This window comes from Chelonia mydas, chromosome 15 (assembly GCF_015237465.2).
Source record: "Chelonia mydas isolate rCheMyd1 chromosome 15, rCheMyd1.pri.v2, whole genome shotgun sequence".
In the NCBI taxonomy this organism is placed as follows: domain Eukaryota; kingdom Metazoa; phylum Chordata; order Testudines; family Cheloniidae; genus Chelonia; species Chelonia mydas.
Window position 1 is genome coordinate 12,149,072 of NC_057856.1, and position 17,608 is coordinate 12,166,679.

At 45.7% G+C, this 17,608-nt stretch overlaps 1 protein-coding gene across 2 annotated transcripts in view; it reads left to right on the forward strand.

Annotated features, from left to right (window-relative positions):
- The window catches only part of BCR (BCR activator of RhoGEF and GTPase), a 129,459-nt gene that overhangs the window by 18,322 nt on the left and 93,529 nt on the right, over nucleotides 1-17,608 (forward strand). Inside the window, exon 1 of one of the 2 annotated variants that reach the window (XM_043529371.1) lies at nucleotides 13,442-13,463. The exons of the other annotated variant lie outside the window; for it this stretch is intronic. The gene's annotated coding sequence lies outside the window, so the exon portion shown is untranslated. Of the gene's footprint in view, nucleotides 1-13,441; nucleotides 13,464-17,608 lie in introns of those variants that run through there. 2 annotated transcript variants of the gene reach the window in all.

The window sequence follows — 17,608 nt, forward strand, 5'->3', positions numbered from 1 at the left end:
ACCTGCACCCGAGACGACCTCCCTCCCACCCAAACTCCCTCCCAAAGCCTTAGGCAGGTGGGGGGGTGGGTTCTGGGCACCACCAACATTTCTACAAACCTGCCACCCCTGGTCCTCTGCTCTTTCTGTTCCCTGCCTGGTCTACCAACATGGAAAACAATGCCCCACCCTGTTGACTCATTGTGCCCAGAACCCTCCTCCATTCCTGAAATAGGATTAATATTGGAGGCAGTTCTAACATAAAGATGGGGCACTTTTTTTCCCTTCCCTTTTTACATAGTTTGTTTCTACTTATGCTGGGCTTGAGAATCCTGTTTCCCATATGCTGTTGCCTGGGGCTGTCTGCTACAGGCTCATTCCCTTATCTAGTATTCTTTTAAAGGGCTTTTGCAACAAATACAGCTGTTGTAGAAAAAAACCATGTATGCAGAATGATCCTTTTAACAGGTTTATTTTTATTCTGTATCAGGTGCTTAAGTGGATTTTGCTTCATTTAGAATTTCCTAGAAGATGAATCCAAGTGGAATCTGCTGCTGTCAGGTCCTCTCAGGTCATGTCTCAGCACACACCTAACGTGTGAACCCAGGAACTGCTGTGCTGTGCTCAGGGCAGGGGCAGAAGGGGAGGGCTCATCATTATTTAGAGACAGATGCAGGGAGTAGTGAGCTGTTTACCATGAATACCATGCTGTTGGCTGCATGTGTGGCTTTCAAGTCAGACTTTGAGGTCCTGGTTGCTCTGCTAGGACTTTAAAAATGCTATGTGTTTTTTCATAACAATGTGGGTTCGTCCTTGTGCTGTATGTTGTGAAGGCACAACATGAGGGAGCGGCAAGCTCTGGTTGCTCACTCCGGAGGTGGCTTCATGTCAGTGGTTCTTTACTTATGTATATACCCTATTTTGTTTTGGAATCAAAGGGCTGAATCAAGAGAAATGTCAGATATTAACAAATTAATTGGTTTTAAAAATGCACAAAGTGGCACCCTCCTTTCCTGCTGACAGAGGTAAACAGGACCCTGGCCCTTACTATCAACGTGTGATGCAGACCTGTTGTAATGTCATACTTTTTGAGCTCTTGCAAACAAGTGTAGCCTGCAAAATGCTAGAGCTGGCAGGGAACTAGTCAGCAAGTTGACTGGGAAGGAACAGTACAACCTTGAGCAAAGCACTTTGGAATGTAGCAGGTTCCTGATAAGAGGAACTGGGTGGGCGAGTCTTTTGCAAGTAGTAGTTCCACGGAAGGGCTGTGTTTCTAGGGAAGCATAGCACTCTCCTGTTTAAAACTTTGGTTGAAGAACTGTGAACACACTGAGCTGTGTGGGATTTGTGGGAAGGTTTTGCTGACCCCTTACGAGCTAGATGAAGGATTTTTATCTACAGTTGATGTTACTGAACTTTACATTTTTTTTTATTGGCTTTAAAAGGGCAAATAAAATCATCCTATGTTGATGTAATGCATGTGTGAGGGAGGAAAAAACAAGTCAGTCTGAGAAGGAGCTTTTCCACACACGAAAGGAAGAAGAGAGTATATAAAATTGATTTTGGGGGGCGGGTCTTTCCTGTCACAGAATAAGAACAGGTAGCACTTGTATAACAACACTTGCCAGGACCTATACATGCCTTAGAAAGGCTAATTAATTAAGCTTCACAGCCTTCCTATGAGGCAGGCATTATTTACATTTTAGAGAGTGAGGAACAGAAGGAAGGAGACCGGAATTAAACACATTCCAGTTTTCCTGTGCTACAGGATTGACTTCCAGATTAACCGGCTCTTCTCATTTACATTTCTCCAAACACAGACTTGCCTGTTGTTCTTGGTGCTTAAGAAGGTGCATTTACAGCAAAGGTCAGTTGCATTTCAGCCTGAGTTAACTTGTCAGGATTCTCCCTGCCAAAACTCCCCTGAAATTTAGAAAGTCCCCAATTAGGCCTTGATAATGTTCATTCTTACGTGATCAGTGAGGTCATGGCATGGCATGGTCAGTCAGCCAGGGAGTGCAACTGTACTGTGCGAACAAAAGGGGTGGTTCTCAAACCGACCCATCTCTTCCACCTTGGCTGAGTATCATAATTTATTGCAGCAGCACCTAAAAGTCCCAGTCCTGGACCAGGGCCCCATTGTGCTAAGTGCTGTACAAACACAGAACAGAACAAGGAGACTGTTCCCCCTCTGCAGAATTTAAAATCTGATAAGGGTACATACAGTTCTCTTCTCGCTTTGACCTGAGTGACCCTACAGTCTGTCACTTGCTCTCTCCCACATGGGCATCCTGACCACTAGGAAACCTTGAGAACCACAGACTGACACTAATCATTGTAAAAAGAAAAGGAGGACTTGTGGCACCTTAGAGACTAACCAATTTATTTGAGCATGAGCTTTCGTCTAAGACAGTGGTCACTTTGGATGGGCTATTACCAGCAAGAGAGTGAGTTTGTTTGTGGGAGGGCGGAGGGTGAGAAAACCTGGATTTGTGCTGGAAATGGCCCAACTTGATGATCACTTTAGATAAGCTATTACCAGCAGGAGAGTGGGGTGGGAGGAGGTATTGTTTCATGGTGTCCGTGTATATAATGTCTTCTGCGATTTCCACAGTATGCCTCCGATGAAGTGAGCTGTAGCTCACGAAAGCTCATGCTCAAATAAATTGGTTAGTCTCTAAGGTGCCACAAGTACTCCTTTTCTTTTTGCGAATACAGACTAACACGGCTGTTACTCTGAAACTAATCATTGTGGTGCCTCTCCTGGGCTGAAAACACCAACTGTGTAGGACTCCCCTTTGTGTGCTAGGTGATACAGCCATTCTTGGCAAAGGCACTGGTGACACCCAGTCACTTTCTAATGCTACCTACACAAGGAACAGGCTGATATTGGCCATGGAGAAATTGCTTCCACCTTCAGCATCAGCACCTCTCCTCCCCCACCTCTGCCGAGCACTCTGACACTTCATTGTGCACCTTACCTCTAACCCAGGGGTTCTCAAACTGGGGGTTGGGAGGTTATTACGTGGGGGATCGCGAGCTGTCCGCCTCCACCCCAAATCACACTTTGCCTCCAGCATTTATAATGGTGTTTAAATATATTAAAAAGTGTTTTTAATTTATAAGGGGGGGGTCACACTCAGAGGCTTGCTATGTGAAAGGGGTCACCAGTACAAAAGTTTGAGAACCTCTGCTCTAACCTCTGCCATGGCAAACAGTACCTGTCTCTTAGCCATACCTCCATCTCCTCTCCTCTGGACTGCTGCAATTCACTTGTTTTGAGGTTCCCTAAGGCTAAACCTACTGCTGCACTATCCCTGGAAGTGGAAACGCATCCACTTCTACGCTGGCCCGAGTCATTAGACTCCATACCAAATCCCCCTCTTGCTATTCAAGATCTTGATACGCTTACTTGCTCTCCTTGCCATTCAATCTCCTCACTTCCAATTCTCCTGCTTCCGCCCTACACCCTCTCCAAATCCCGAACATCTTTCTTCCTGGCCCTGTCTCTTCTCCTATGCTGACCCCCACTCTGTGCCTAACTTACCCCCTCATTCCTTTCAGATCCCTTTTTCAAGGCCCATCTGTGTGACTCTTATCCCTCTGGCTAATAAAAACAATTAAATTCTGCTCATTTTCTGGGTCTCTCTGTCCCTGAGCTTACTCACTGTCCCTAAAACTGATTTTTTTTTAGCTGACCTTCACCCCCTGTTCCACAGCGTGCTGGAGATGCTGCTGGTATGGTGTTAGAATCTGCATAGTTCATGCTTTGAGATGGTACAAGATAGTGATACTCTCATAGGAACTTTGCTGTACAAAAGATTGAATTCTGCGAGGCAGAGCCACTGCACCATGATGGCTGTAATAAGGTTGCCCTTCACTTGTTCCTAGACAGCCATCCTGCTGCCCTTGCCCCAGTTCCCCCAAGTGTATGCCGTCCCTGTGGGCCGCCACACCCGAGTCCACATTGTGGAAGAGTCGCTCAAACGAGGGAATACAACACTTGGCAAGAAGCAAAACCACCCGCTTGCCTGTGCAGGTTTGTGAGATTGCTGTGGAGAAAGACATAGACTAGTTTATTAAAGAGGTGGCCTGTGGCTGGGGCTCCTTGAGTCTGCTGCCAGCTTAGTGCCTGGAAATACATTATAAACATAGCGCCTGATTCTCCTCCTGCTCACACCAGCAACTCCATTAATTTCAGTGGCGTTACTCCTGACTCTTAACAGCGTGTGAGAGAGGGGGCAGAACTGGGCCCACACTCTTCAGAACACCTTCTAGTCAGCAGCTTTGTGAAGAGGGTGTCTTGCCCTTGCCCCCTCCATCTGACCTAAAGGGCCCAGTGGCATCCCAGCTGGAAGAGGTGCTCAGGGGCCTATCCGAACAGTTGTTCATTTTGTCCCAGGATGAACTAGCTGTGGAGCGTAAGCGGCTGTCAGCAGCCAAGATGAATGGACTGCTTGTTTGCTCCATTCAGAAATCCCTGGTCTTCAGGGGAGGTCAGAGCCAGGATATGTGCTGGAGGAGAAGCTTTGCTTACAGAGAGCCTGCTTCGGGAGTGTGTGTGTAATAGAGTGCAGGAAGCTTGAGGCAGAGATGAGAAAACATTTAATCCCTCATTTGCTGAGCCATAAAGGTTTGCGTGGTATCAGGCTGTCCCTGTGCTTCCCTCCTGCTTTAATGACTGTGATGATGACTGACAAATGGAGGAGGCAGAGCAGTGAAAACAGGAAACATAATCCCTCAAAAATAATCTATTGGGAAAGGGAAGGGAGAGATCATAAAAGCAGGCTGGTCCTTTAATTATGGGCCTGCTTGTATGGAGGTGGTGGCTTAGCATAAGGCACCACCTGTGTTCTCCGTGGGGCTAGTGCAGCATCCTTTGTTCTCTGTGGGCTCTCTCCATGGTGGAAGTGTCTTATGGTGGAAATCACGTTCCTTGGTGTGGGGCCACTGCTAACCACGGACTGCAAGAATGATTTGAACTTTAGAGGTGTGGGATAGGACATAAATGATCTGTTAAAGGGGGTAAACAGTGACGTGACAACATTTGCAAGTGATAGCTATCTTGAGTAATTTTGTAAGTCCAAAGCTGACTGCAAAAAGTTACAAAGAAATCTCCGTGAATAGTGTGACTGGGCAACACAAAGGCAGATGAAATTCAATGTTGATAAATGCGAAGTAATGCACAGTGGAAAACATAATCCAAACTATACTTACAAAATGACAGGGTCTAAATTAGCCATTACCATTCAAGAAAGAGAACTTGGAGTCATTGTTGATAGTTCTCTGAAAACATCCGCCCAATGTGCAGCAGCAGTCAAAAAAGCTAATAATGTTAGGAACGATTAGGAAAGGGATAGGTAATAAGACAGACAACATCGTAATGACATTCTATAAATCCATGGTACGCTCAGATGCATGCAATTCTGGTTGCCCAATACCAAAAAAGATATGAGACTTGAAAAAGGTACAGAGAAAGGCAACAAAAATGATTAAGATACCCATATGAGGAGAGATTAAAAAGACTAGGACTATTCATCTTGGAAAAGAGATGACTAAGGGGGGGATCTGACAGAGGCCTATAAAAGCATGAATGGTGTGGAGAAAGTGAATAGGGAAGTGTTTTTTACCCCTTCACATAACACAAGAACCAGGGGCCACCCAAGGAAATTAATGGAAATTAATGCAGGTTTAAAACAGACAAAAGGAAGTACTTCTTCACAAAACGCACAGGCAACCTGTGGAATGAATTGCCCAGGGATGATGTGAAGGCCAAAACTATAACTGGATTTAAAAACAATAGATAAGTTCATGGAGGATAGGTCCATCAGTGGATATTAGCCAAAATGGTAAGGGATGCAATCCCATGCTCTAGTTGTCCCTAAGCCTCTGACTGCCAGATGTCATGGATCAAAACAGGTTCTGGTCAGGCCTGCCCTGTGTTTTCCCCCTGCCTTTTATTGGGGCTGGTTATATTTCCTCTAACTTCTCTTGCCTCCCTTCCAGAACTGGTTGGTTCTGCCTCATCCTCCATAAGGGGAAGATTGCAGTGTGAGAAGGGAGACGAATTAGGTTGAAAAATGGAAATAACTAACTAAAATAATGTGATTTCACTGAAGCCCTACTGTGTTGCTGATGGAACTCTGCAATATCTCCAGCACATTATCAACGATCTACAACCTATCCTGGAAAACAATCCCTCACTCTCACAGACCTTGGGACACAGGCCAGTCCTCGCTTACAGACAGCCTCCCAACCTGAAGTAAATACTCACCAACAACTACACACCACACCACAGAAACACTAACCCAGGAACCAATCCCTGTAGCAAACCTCGTTGCCTACTCTGTCCCCATATCTACTCTAGTGACACCATCAGAGGACCCAGCCACATCAGCCACACCATCAGAGGCTCATTCACCTGCATGTCTACTAATGTTATATATGCCATCATGTGCCAGCAATGCCTCTCTGCCATGTGTGTTGGCCAAACCGGACAGTCCCTGTGTAAAAATAAATGGACACAAATCAGACATCAGGAATGGTAACGCACAAAAGCCAGTGGGAGAACACTTCAGTCTTCATGGACATTCTATAACAGATTTGAAAGTAGCTATACTTGAACAAAAAAACTTCAGAAACAGACTTCAAAGAGAAACAGCAGAACTAAAATTCATTTGCAAATTTAGCACCATTAATTTGGGCTTGAATAGGGACTGGGAGTGGCTGGCTCATTACAGAAGCTGCTTTGCCTCTCTTGGAATTGACCCCTCCTCATCTATTGTTGGGAGTGGACTACATCCACCCTGATCGAATTGGCCCTATCAACACTGTTTCTCCACTTGTGAGGTAACTCCCTTCTCTTCATGTGTCAGTATATTTATGTCTGCATCTGTAACTTTCACTGCATGCATCTGAAGAAGTGAGGTTTCTACCCACGAAAGTTTATGCTCAAATAAATCTGTTAGTCTTTAAGGTGCCACCGGACTCCTTGTTGTTTTTGTGGATACAGACTAACACGGCTCCCCCCTGATACTCTGCAATGTTTGTGCTTCTCCATCCTCCCTCCCAACTTCCTTACAATGCCAGCCTGGAGGATGCTCCTCCTGTATCACACAGACACAGAGTGACCTGAAGAATTGGGTGTTAGAGCAGCGAAGACTCCTGCTGGGAACACATGTTTTAAAAGCACCTTATTCACTGCTCCACAATGCTGTCTCCTTCCTATAGCATTCCTTCTCATCACATTACTAGGCGCAGGTGGAAGGATGGGTTTCCAGTTGAACTGAGACCTGATGTACTCAAGTACATGAGGAGGGAAACTTTAGAACCTGCCTTGACTTCTCAAGAAGGGGATGGTGCGGCACAAGAAGGGAAACTAGGCAGTGTGGTATGATGGATAGAGCACTGAACTAGGACTCCAGAGATGTGGGTTCTATTTCCAGCTCTGACACTGGCCAGCTTGGTGATGTTGGCAAGTCACTTAATCTTGCTGTGCCTCCATTTCACCATCTGTAAAATGGGATAATGGTACTGACCTCCTTGGTAAAGCTCTCTGAGATCTACTGATAAAAAGCTCTATATAAGAGCTAGGTATTATTATTATGGGAAAGATAAAACCTATTCAAATATTATCATCCTCTGCGGACAATGTTGAGTGTATTTGACCATGCATCTCCACCTTTGTCTGGAATGGCCAGTGAGTACCCCTGAACTCCAGCCACATTCACTGGCTGTATGTTCCGGTGTTCTGATGATTAATCTAGGATTGGTGTGGCTGTCATAAATTGCATTGTATCTAGCTGTGTATGTGGCTCTTGTAACTGTATGGGGAAGCAAGCTATAATGGCTGAGAGATGTTTTTCTTGAACAGTTAGGGAAAGTTTTAGGAATGAGTGATCTATGTTCTAGATCATTCTGAGGTTGGTATTGATTTTTATGTAGCAATTGCAGGATTGAAATGTGGATATGTTGGTGTATTATATTAGTAGTCTGAGTTCAGACTATTCAATGGATACATGGGCTGCGGGTGATGGAAGGGAAGCAGTTGAGATTTGGGATGGGAAACTGATGAGAAGAGTGTAGATGGGGTGTTGAATGACTTTATTTACTTATTTCCTTCCTTCTTATGCCAGGGGTTGGTCAGCTATGAGTCTATAGCAATCATAAATCAAATTTAGTGTAGTTACTCATGAAGGAATTTCCTTTTTTTTAATAAGTGCTGATAGCTATCAGAGTTATGTATTATATGCCTCAGCATATAGGGTGCCGCATAGCCGATTTCTCCCATGGTCCCGCCTCCCCATAACCCTGCTTCCACTCCTTTGCTCTTCAGAGCTGCACTTCTCATCTGTGTTTGTACCATCCCACTCCACCCCACTTCTAGAGCCCATCCCCATAAGCTCTGCTGCCCAGACTGCCTCCTTGGCTTGCCAGGGGTATGTGCAGAGAACAGCTGGTAAGTCTGTCTGACAGTGCTATAAAACAGAAGTAGCAGACTGATCTGAGCAGTTCTGGCTGCTAATCTTAACCCTGCTGATTTATGCTATCCAGAACGAGGAACTCTGTGCTTAATTTTTAACATTTCAAAAGAAGCTTAGATTTCAAAAAGGGGGTTGGTGGGGGTCTGTGCATTTGTGAGAGAGAGAAACTGGGAATTTGGGGGATAGTGGTGGTTTTGTTAGAGGAATCCAAAGAAGTTTGGGGGAAATTGGGGCAACATTTCCAGAAGGAGCATGTTTCCTCTGCAGAAGTTAGTAAATGTTATCTAGACACATTATCTGGGTTATTCCATTGTCCTCCAAAGAATTATTATGCCAGGTTTGAAGGCTAAGTATAATCCTTAAAATGTGGAACAAAGGGAGTTTGGTCCTGTGCTATGTGCACGTCGCACTGTCACCCTAACTAGGGAGTTGCTACTGCTGCCCTATAATATATTCTATTAATTACAGCTGCGAGCGATTGAGATGGTTGTGTGCATGTTCCTTTTCCCATCAGCCATTGCTCCCTTTTCCTGCCTTTTAATTTGCCACATGTCCTGTCCCACCTCTTCTGTGGTATGTAAACACGTTGCTCATACCATTACGATATTGGCTGGCTGCCTTGCAAGACTGAGCTCTTGGCATCCAGCGTAAATGTGCCTGCATGGGCAGCCCATGGAGCTCCCAGCTTGTTCCAGCCTTACAGTTGTCTGCCTCTTGCCAATCACTGGCTAATGGACACTGCGAATTACTGCAGTTGACTAGGATGCTTTCATTTCCCTTGTCCCTTAAGGGTTATGGACAGACAAGGCTTTGAATGTGCTTTATTTCCAACCTTAGCTGGACTTGGAATTTCCCCAGGTTTAAAAAATAGCCCTTGGAATAAATAACTGCAAGCTAAAAGGAAAGATAGGATGTCAGTACATGGGAAACTGTGTGCTTATTCCATAGCCTCTCCCTTTTTATTCCATGATTGCTGATGCTCTTCTCTGTTGGGTGTGTCGGGGAGATCACCAAGGGGTCCTTCTGCCGAAACATCTCCTTTTCCCTCCCCCTTCCGCTCCCGTCTCCTGCAGCTGCCTAAGGACTGAGCAACACAAAAGATATCTTGTTTGCTTGTTCCTCGACCACAGCTGACAGCTCTGTTAATGGTGTTTAGAATCTTTAGCTGCTGTTGCTGCTGCAGGAGCTGTGCTGGAAACCATTCAAGGAATCAACCCCCCTCTCCACGTTGATGCTATATTTCTGGGCAGGGAGCCCAAGGACTCTCCCCCCAGTGACGTATAGTCCTCAAGCTGCTGTGATCCAGCAATATTTCTTTGGCCCCAGAAGACTCCCCTGGCAGGCCACCCTGTCGTTTGTTGATCTGCCAGGGGAGGTCACTACAGGATGGCGTGCAGGTGGGAATACCTTTGTCAACACGTTGTAGCAAGACTTAATTTATTATTTAAGGGTGGGTTTTTATCAAAAACTCTCTGCATAGGCCTAACTCTGCTCTCGTTGAAATCAGTGGTAAAACGTCCATTGACTTTGGTGGGAGCAGTTAGGCAAACACTGAGCCCTCTTGAAAACCCTACTCTTAAAGGTAAAATAAAATACTCATGGAGATCTGCACTGCCGTATGGCAGAGCTATGTGCTAAGCCTCTTGCTTCCTGGGCTGGAAGTGCTGTGGAGGCAGTGAGCTGAACCCTGTGGGCAAGTGAGCCCCTTTCATCCCTTCAAAGAGTCTACTCTGGAGGATGGCAGGTTTTATCCTTCCATCGTTGGCTAATAAGGTGGTAGTAGCCACGTGTGAGACAAGGTTGGAGGTGGTGGTGGGTTTGTGTAAAGCAGAGGAGGTTTGCAGAGGATTCTGATAGGGATGGGAAGGAGCTCTGGGGGAACAGGGCCAAGGTAAAGATCAGCTTATCTTGTGTAATAAAAGAGAAGAGGTTTGTAAAACCTTTTTGGTGCTGCAGATCTGCTCAGCATGCACTCGGCGGTACCTGTTGATAGAAGGGTGAATTAAGGATGGAATGGGACTTTGACATAGAATTCTCTGTCTCAGCCGGCACCTTATCGTTATTTGAACGTGGTCTGTATTTATGAAGCATGAGCGAGAATTACTACTTTGATGAGTGTTCATTGAAAGTTCTGAAGATGAGAGACGGAAACAAATCTTCTCTTGCTGCTTTTGTGTTGATAAGCTCCATGCATCATCTGCCAAGAAATTACCAGTCAGCAGCAGTGAGCAAAGACTGGCTTTCCGCTGGCATTGGTGATCGTCTCTGGCTCTTGCACATATACTATTGATGGTTTATTCTGGATCCGCTCGAAATCAGGTGATGGGCTCCTTCTCTGATTTGGATCCAGTTTTTCTCTGTGCTTGCAGATGTTTGGAAATGGCTGCCTGTAAAATGTCAGATTCCGCGTGTCTTGGTTTGTCACCCCTCTTCACTGTGTGGCAGACACACCTAGGATTGAGGCCTCTTTGCATTTTAACATCCTGAATGTGTAAACTGCTGAAGTACTGTACATAAGGTGTCTCTAGGACTCTTCTCACTCCCCCTCCTCCTCCCCCCCCACCTTGTAGTACCTGGAAACTTTTGCAATAGGCAAAGGAATCTAAATCTAAATCTGTTTGTTTTGTAAACTTAGTAAATCCTGAAAATGGCAAATCTTTATAGCTGTTTGGCTGGCATTTTTGGGACGCTGCCTGCGTGAAGCCAGTGAGAGTAATGCCTTGTAAAGTGCCAGTTCTGTTGTTGGCTAGGTGGGTGTGTGACTCAGGCACAGGGGCGTGTTTCATTTATGTGTATGTGTTCGAGACTGCTTCTGGGATGGGGGCAGCTGGCATTTCTCTGTGTATGGGATATGCCAGGTGGTCTCTGGAGGAAGTGTGATCAGTAGAACTCTTTAGCCTGCACCTCATTTATAAAAGGTCTGCAACACCATGATCTTTTTATATAATCCTCCATCAAGATGAACTCTGGGGTCTGTCCAAAACACAGCCTGGCACAGCTGAGCCCTTGTGCCAAAAGTGCACACCTGTGTAAACTGCAAGAGCCATTTGTTCCTTCCTGCTGACAGAAAGGTCCAAGGATGACGTACTACGCAGAAGACCTAGCAGAAGCCCTAAGGAAAATGCACCCTGTCACACACTGCATCTGCAAAGCTTCAAACGCCTTTTCACTTAGCTTCGGTTCAATTGATGGGAGACACCAAGGGAGAAGTTTGTGGTGTTTTGTTGTGTTGTTTCCCCCCCCCACAGACAGGAAGCAGAGTGGAGGAGAAATCCAGAGGTGTGGAGCTTGGAACTGTCATTTTTGGAGGAGTGGGAGCTAATAGACCTGGCTTCATACGTGTCTATGACAGGTGGTGTGTGGAGGTGGGAGGGGGTGCTGTGGGGAAAATTTCACCTGAGGCTCAAGTCTAAACAAATAGTCACCCTCATGGAGCAGGGTTCTGTTTTAGGCATTCAGGCTTAATCCAAATTGACACCAACTATGCAGAAGTCTCTAGCTGTATTTCTTCCTTCCACGCAGCAAACACAAATACAGAATGCGCAGTAAAAGCTGAACAAGCTGAAATAAACCACTCTCAAACTAAAGTCAGCGTTTCATCTGCTTTTACTGAACTGGATTTTAAATTGATTTAAATTAAGTTGGTGCAACATTCTTATGCAGACAAATCCTGAGACAGGATAGTGGTTGGTCTTGGACAGGACATGCTCTGGAGGGAGGTTTCCATAGATGTAGCGATCAGTTTTTAGCTGTTATGAAGCTGGATTTATAATCTGAAATTAGCAGAATAGCTTGGTATATTCTGTGCCTTTTATTTTACTTTAAAGTAACATTTCCCTGCTGAGCTGATCTCATTGGCTTATGGCTTTGTCAGCCACTAGTCAAGGGCCATCTTCAGGTTGGAGGTGGGAACTGGGTTGAGGGGGGATTTGATAAATGACTCTGGGGACGTTTCAGCAGCATAATTTGACTATGGACAAGTGGGTTGACTTCTCGTGCTGGTGCAACGAGGCACCATTTGCCCAGTGCAGTCCAGTAGGAATGACCAGCTGTTCTGCCTTTCCCTTTGGCCTGTATTCTTCGCTCTGGGAGTATAGTTGGGCCTCTGTGAGAGCTAAAATTGTAGAAACCTTTTTATTAGTTTAATATTTAATCCCTGGTGGCTAAGAAGATGGGATCCAAATTGTAAAATTTGGAGTTGCTCTCTCTTTTTAATGGCATTTAGTCTGTGAATCTGTATGGGACTGTGTAGGCATGTGGGACTCACCCCTCCGGCGCCTCCTGCTGGTGTCGTGGGAATTAGCTCTACTTCCAGCCTTGGAGCGCCCTCTGCAGGCCAGTGTCCTGCTTACGCCAGGTTCTCATGTCCCTCCCAGACCTGGTGCCCCTTGTGCACCGGGGTGCTGCCCCCTGGCAGTAACCCCTCACTTGCAGGGTCTCCCCACCCAGGGGAACCCCCACCCCCTATCCCCACTTCGCCTCAGTCTTTGACTACTGCCTAGTCGTTATCTAGCCTCCGTTCACTGGAGCTGACTGCAGTATATAAGCCACTCATCACAGGCAAGGGGGGTTTGGACCTGCTGCCTCTGCCTACCCATGGCCTGCCCCCTGCAACCCCAGTACCTGACTGGCCTTCAACTAGGTCACAGCTTGGGGGGTTTCTAGGCCAGAGCTCCACAGGCCTTCCCCCAGCCCTACTCCACTCTAGGCACTTGGTTAGACTCCCCAGCAGCCAGGCGCTTCTCTCTCTACAGGCAGAGAGAGTCTGTTTGGATGCCTGGCTCGCAGCCTCTCATAGGGGCCAGCTGGGCCTGGTTGGGGCCTGGCCCCAGCTGTTGCTGCCTTCCTCAATCAGCCCAGGCTTTTTTTCCTCAGCCACAGCCCTCTATGGGGCTGTTCTAAGCCCCTCAGGGTAGTGCCTACCCCGCTAAAGACTGTCATCAGCCAGGGTGCTCCTCCTTTGAGGTGGCATCTTTCTTTTTTGGTTTAAGTTGGCTCTAGGTGAGTGATCTTCAGAACCTGATCCATGGCTCCCTCAACTCTCCCTTTCATAAATCAGTTTACTTAAGCACTTGTGGCTGTCCCATTGCCTTATATCCTGATGCTCTCCTCATAAGAGGGCAGAGGGCAAAAGAGGTTTTATCACAGCCATAATCCCCAGCCAGATGGTCTTTCTGGTGTTGAAAAGACATTTTATACTCCCCAGGAGGCTAATGTCTTCAGAATTTGGTGAATAACTGTTCTGGCTACAGCTGCAATAGGCTGTAATTGCAAACAAATATGAGTTGGTATGAGACACCGCTTTTGTGTGTGTGATGTAATATGTGACCATGTTTTATAGGTAGAGGTGGCCGTCTGGCCTTATGCTCTGTGTTGCAATGATGCTGAAACGCAGCTTTCCAAGGAAACCTGACTGTCTCACGGATTTAATGCAAGATAGATAGGGCACTCTTCCCTACTCTCCCCCTCGTACAGGTGTAGTTCTGCCCTTGCTGTGAAGAGGGAAGATGAAGTAAGGTGAGGTGCTCTGGGGCTTTGCAATTTGATGTGCTGCACTGCATGTGTGTTTATTTTTGAGAGATTCACGAGAGGGACTTTTGCCATCCAATCAGGGCACATCCTTCCGGTACAGTTCATCAGGAACAAAGTTTTCTTCCTAACCCATCTCACTCTTCCTCTCATATATCACATCAAAAAACATTGTCAGAAGAATGTGAAAGTTGCATGGTTAGCTACACTAATATCAAAATGATTAAGGTTGAACAAGTACTCTTACTGCTGATTCCCTGTCTGTTTGCATTTCCTAGGGGGAGGGGGGTTGGTTTAAAAAAAAAAAGTGTAATATACTTGAAGTGATTCAGTAAGGCACTGGAATGCTCTACCCAATGCACCATCTGAGCTCTGCAGGAGAGAGCTCCGATCCTGTGGCCTTAGGAGCCATGCACCTTTCACCTTCCAAAGTATGCAGGGGTGTGTGTAGAAAACTTTGTGCACCCTGAACATGAAGTCCTCATCTCCGCCAGGCTTCCACCACTACTCATGCAGTGAAATGAGGCAAGGGCTCCTACAGAACTTCCTTCTTTGCTTGCATTCACTGAGGGCTTGTCTACACTGCGACATTGTCGACAAAACTTTTGTCTTTCACAGGTACTTAAAAAAGCCTCCCCGCGAAAGACAAAAGTTTTGCCAACACAAGTGACAGTATGAATGTGGCTTTGTCCGCAGGAGCGCTCTCCTGCCGACAAAGCTAATGCTGCTCGCAGGGCTGGAAGTATTTTGTCTTCAAAAATGCTAGTAAAATACCGACGGAGAGCATTCACACACCCTGACGCAGCCTTATTGCTAAAAGCTGCGAAGTGTAGACAAGCCCTAAATGTTTGCTTGCACAGCTAGGTTATTCATTGATGTGTGTGCAATATGACCTTTCTTATCTGTGTACTTATGAACTAAATGAGAAAGTGTACAAATTGTTCTGATCATATGCAGCATATTCAGGGGCTCATAATGCTGTCAAATCTGAATAATTTTTCAGCTAGTTGCCCAAGGGCACTTCTCTTCATTGAAGGCTATTTCCCTGCTCAGTTTTAATTTCTAACCCCAGCACTTTCTGTGCCACAGCTGTTCACAAAATTGTTGCAAGATTTTTTTATAACTGGCCAAGTGTATTTTAAATTTGTTTTTCTACTTTCCCTGTACTCAAAAATGGCAGAACTGTTTTGGCTCACATTTTTCAGAAAAAGTAAATCACTTTTGAGGAGACCAAGACTGGAAATTTTAAGCCTGAGAGGCGAATATTTCAGAAAGTTACGTGCGCCTCAAACCAGGGACTTAGCCTAGAAATCTCTTTGCAACCTTGACCATTTTGTGTTATGCTGCCATGTGCCTGATCTTAGAGATCTTTTTCCATCTGAAGCTGGGAAATCTTGCTTTGAACGTCATTGTTATTGCAGTTGCCATGTTGGCATCTGTCCTCTGGAGTGTGGCGATAAACTTAAGCATCCTTCATACGTACCGCTCTTAGAAGGTGAGACGGGTGGTTGCATCTGATGCAGTGAGCTGTAGCTCACGAAAGCTTATGCTCAAATAAATTTGTTAGTTTCTAAGGTGCCACAAGTACTCCTGTTCTTTTTGACCATAGCTGTTGCTAGTGCTCCAGCTATAATAGTTAATAGCTGATAAGATGGAATTACTTGGATCGCTACTGGAGAGGATCATCACAACAGTTCCTTTAGCAGTGAATAACAGTTTGGAATAGAAAACAAAGGAGAATGCTTGATCCAGCTGAAATGTTAGATGGTGTTTCTGGGGACGGAACATACTCTTCCAGCACTGAAGCATTATCTCAGCTGTTTGACTATGACTTTCCAAAAGCTTGACAGTCTTTTGTGCTATGCTGCCATGTGCCTGATCTTAGAGATCTTTTTCCATCTGAAGCTTGGGAAATCTTGCTTTGAACACCATTGTTATTGCAGTTGCCATGTTGGCATCTGTCCTCTGGAGTGTGGCGATAAACTTAAGCGTCCTTCACGTGTACCGCTCTTAGAAGGTGAGACGGGTGGTTGCTGAGATCTAGGTGGGTGGCCAGCTAGCCTTCTCTGTGTATCTCTCAAAATGGGCATTTTTATTATTCCAGGAAAAAACCTCTGTGGCAGGCTCCAGTCAGAGCCCTGGCTGCTAGGTACAGTATGAAAGCATGCTAAAAAATTGTACCTCTTGCAGTATAAATAGAGGGGAGCCAACAAGTCCAGAGTTTGGACTAAAATTCCATTTGGATTGTGCTTGTGCTATCTCTGTGCAGCATCACATGGTGTAAGTGCACCAAATTACTTGCTTTTCGCACACCCTTCCCATACACAGGGCCATGATTTAAGAACAAAATAAGAGCCAGGACTTGGAATTTCCTGGCTTTTGTTGCCATACTATAGTGACCGTTTATTTTTAAATCTAATTTTTGGCCCTTAATTTCCTTCAGTTTGTCTCTGTTTAAATTAGTCTTTAAACACTGCTGCCACTACCTTCTAGCAGTGGGTCAGACAAAACTCTTTTCCCCATCCATTCCGCTACCCGTACAAGTACCTTTGCTTCAGAAGTTTATTTGATCTTGGAGCCTGGCTTATGACCTCAAGGCTTGGCAACCTGCAGAGAAAGGAGTCTGAGCTAGGCTTACTGCAGAGCAGCACAGCGAATGTGGCTGCTCCTAGGCTGGCCTAAGAAGCTGTGTCAGTGCATGTTACTTTCCAAAAAATGGTTATATACTTTAGCTATTTAAACTCATTTTTACGAAAGAGTAGAGAGGTTTCTTCTGTCCTCCAGGAACCGAAGTCTGGCTCATTTCTAATCCCAGAATCTCTTTCACATTGATTAACCCTTACTAGCGAGCTGAGACTTATCTAGGAAGCTTTTATTTCCCCCCGATTCCCAGCTTGTGAAGTTCAAGATTCTCCTTACTTGTATTCTGCTGTGGTTGGTAGGCAACAGGTGCAAAATAATAAAGCTCCTGCCCTTATCTCTAGCTGACACGACTGAAAGGGAGGGCTTATCTCTCCGCTCCATGTGTCCTAGAGGAAGCAGGGCTGAGGCAGTGAATCCCAGCCTGTGACAACAGGAAAACCCAGGATTCGGCTCTAAAGAGAGAGTAAGAGAATAATAACCCCCAAACAATTGGAATCTGTATAAAGTGGCCACAGTGCTATTTGCCATGTGCCGTGGCCTGTTCCCATTGCAAGCACAGGGTCCCAGGGTTTGAGCCCTCTCATGCTGAATCGGCACTTTGGCAGCAGAACCTTGAGGTCAAAAGATCATCTTTCTACAGATCTTTCTATTTAAATGTCACCTGAGAAGCACACATGGCAGGCTGTAGTTTGGAGTAACACTGTGGAGATGGCTGGGCTCTGGAAGACTGCCTGGGTGCATGGCCATGGAGCACCCAGGTATGAGCTGGCTATGTTTTCTTGTACAGAGGTCGTTGGCTCACGTTGCTGTGCCCTTGACAGCTGAATATGATGTTGTATGACAGAGCATGATTCTAATGGTCATGGAAAGCCCTACTTTCAAACACCAAACGGGGAGTGTGAGGGGGACAAGTAGTTAGTGTCTCATCCCTTCTTACCTGAAGGTGCCATGTCATCCCTGCATGAATTTCAGCC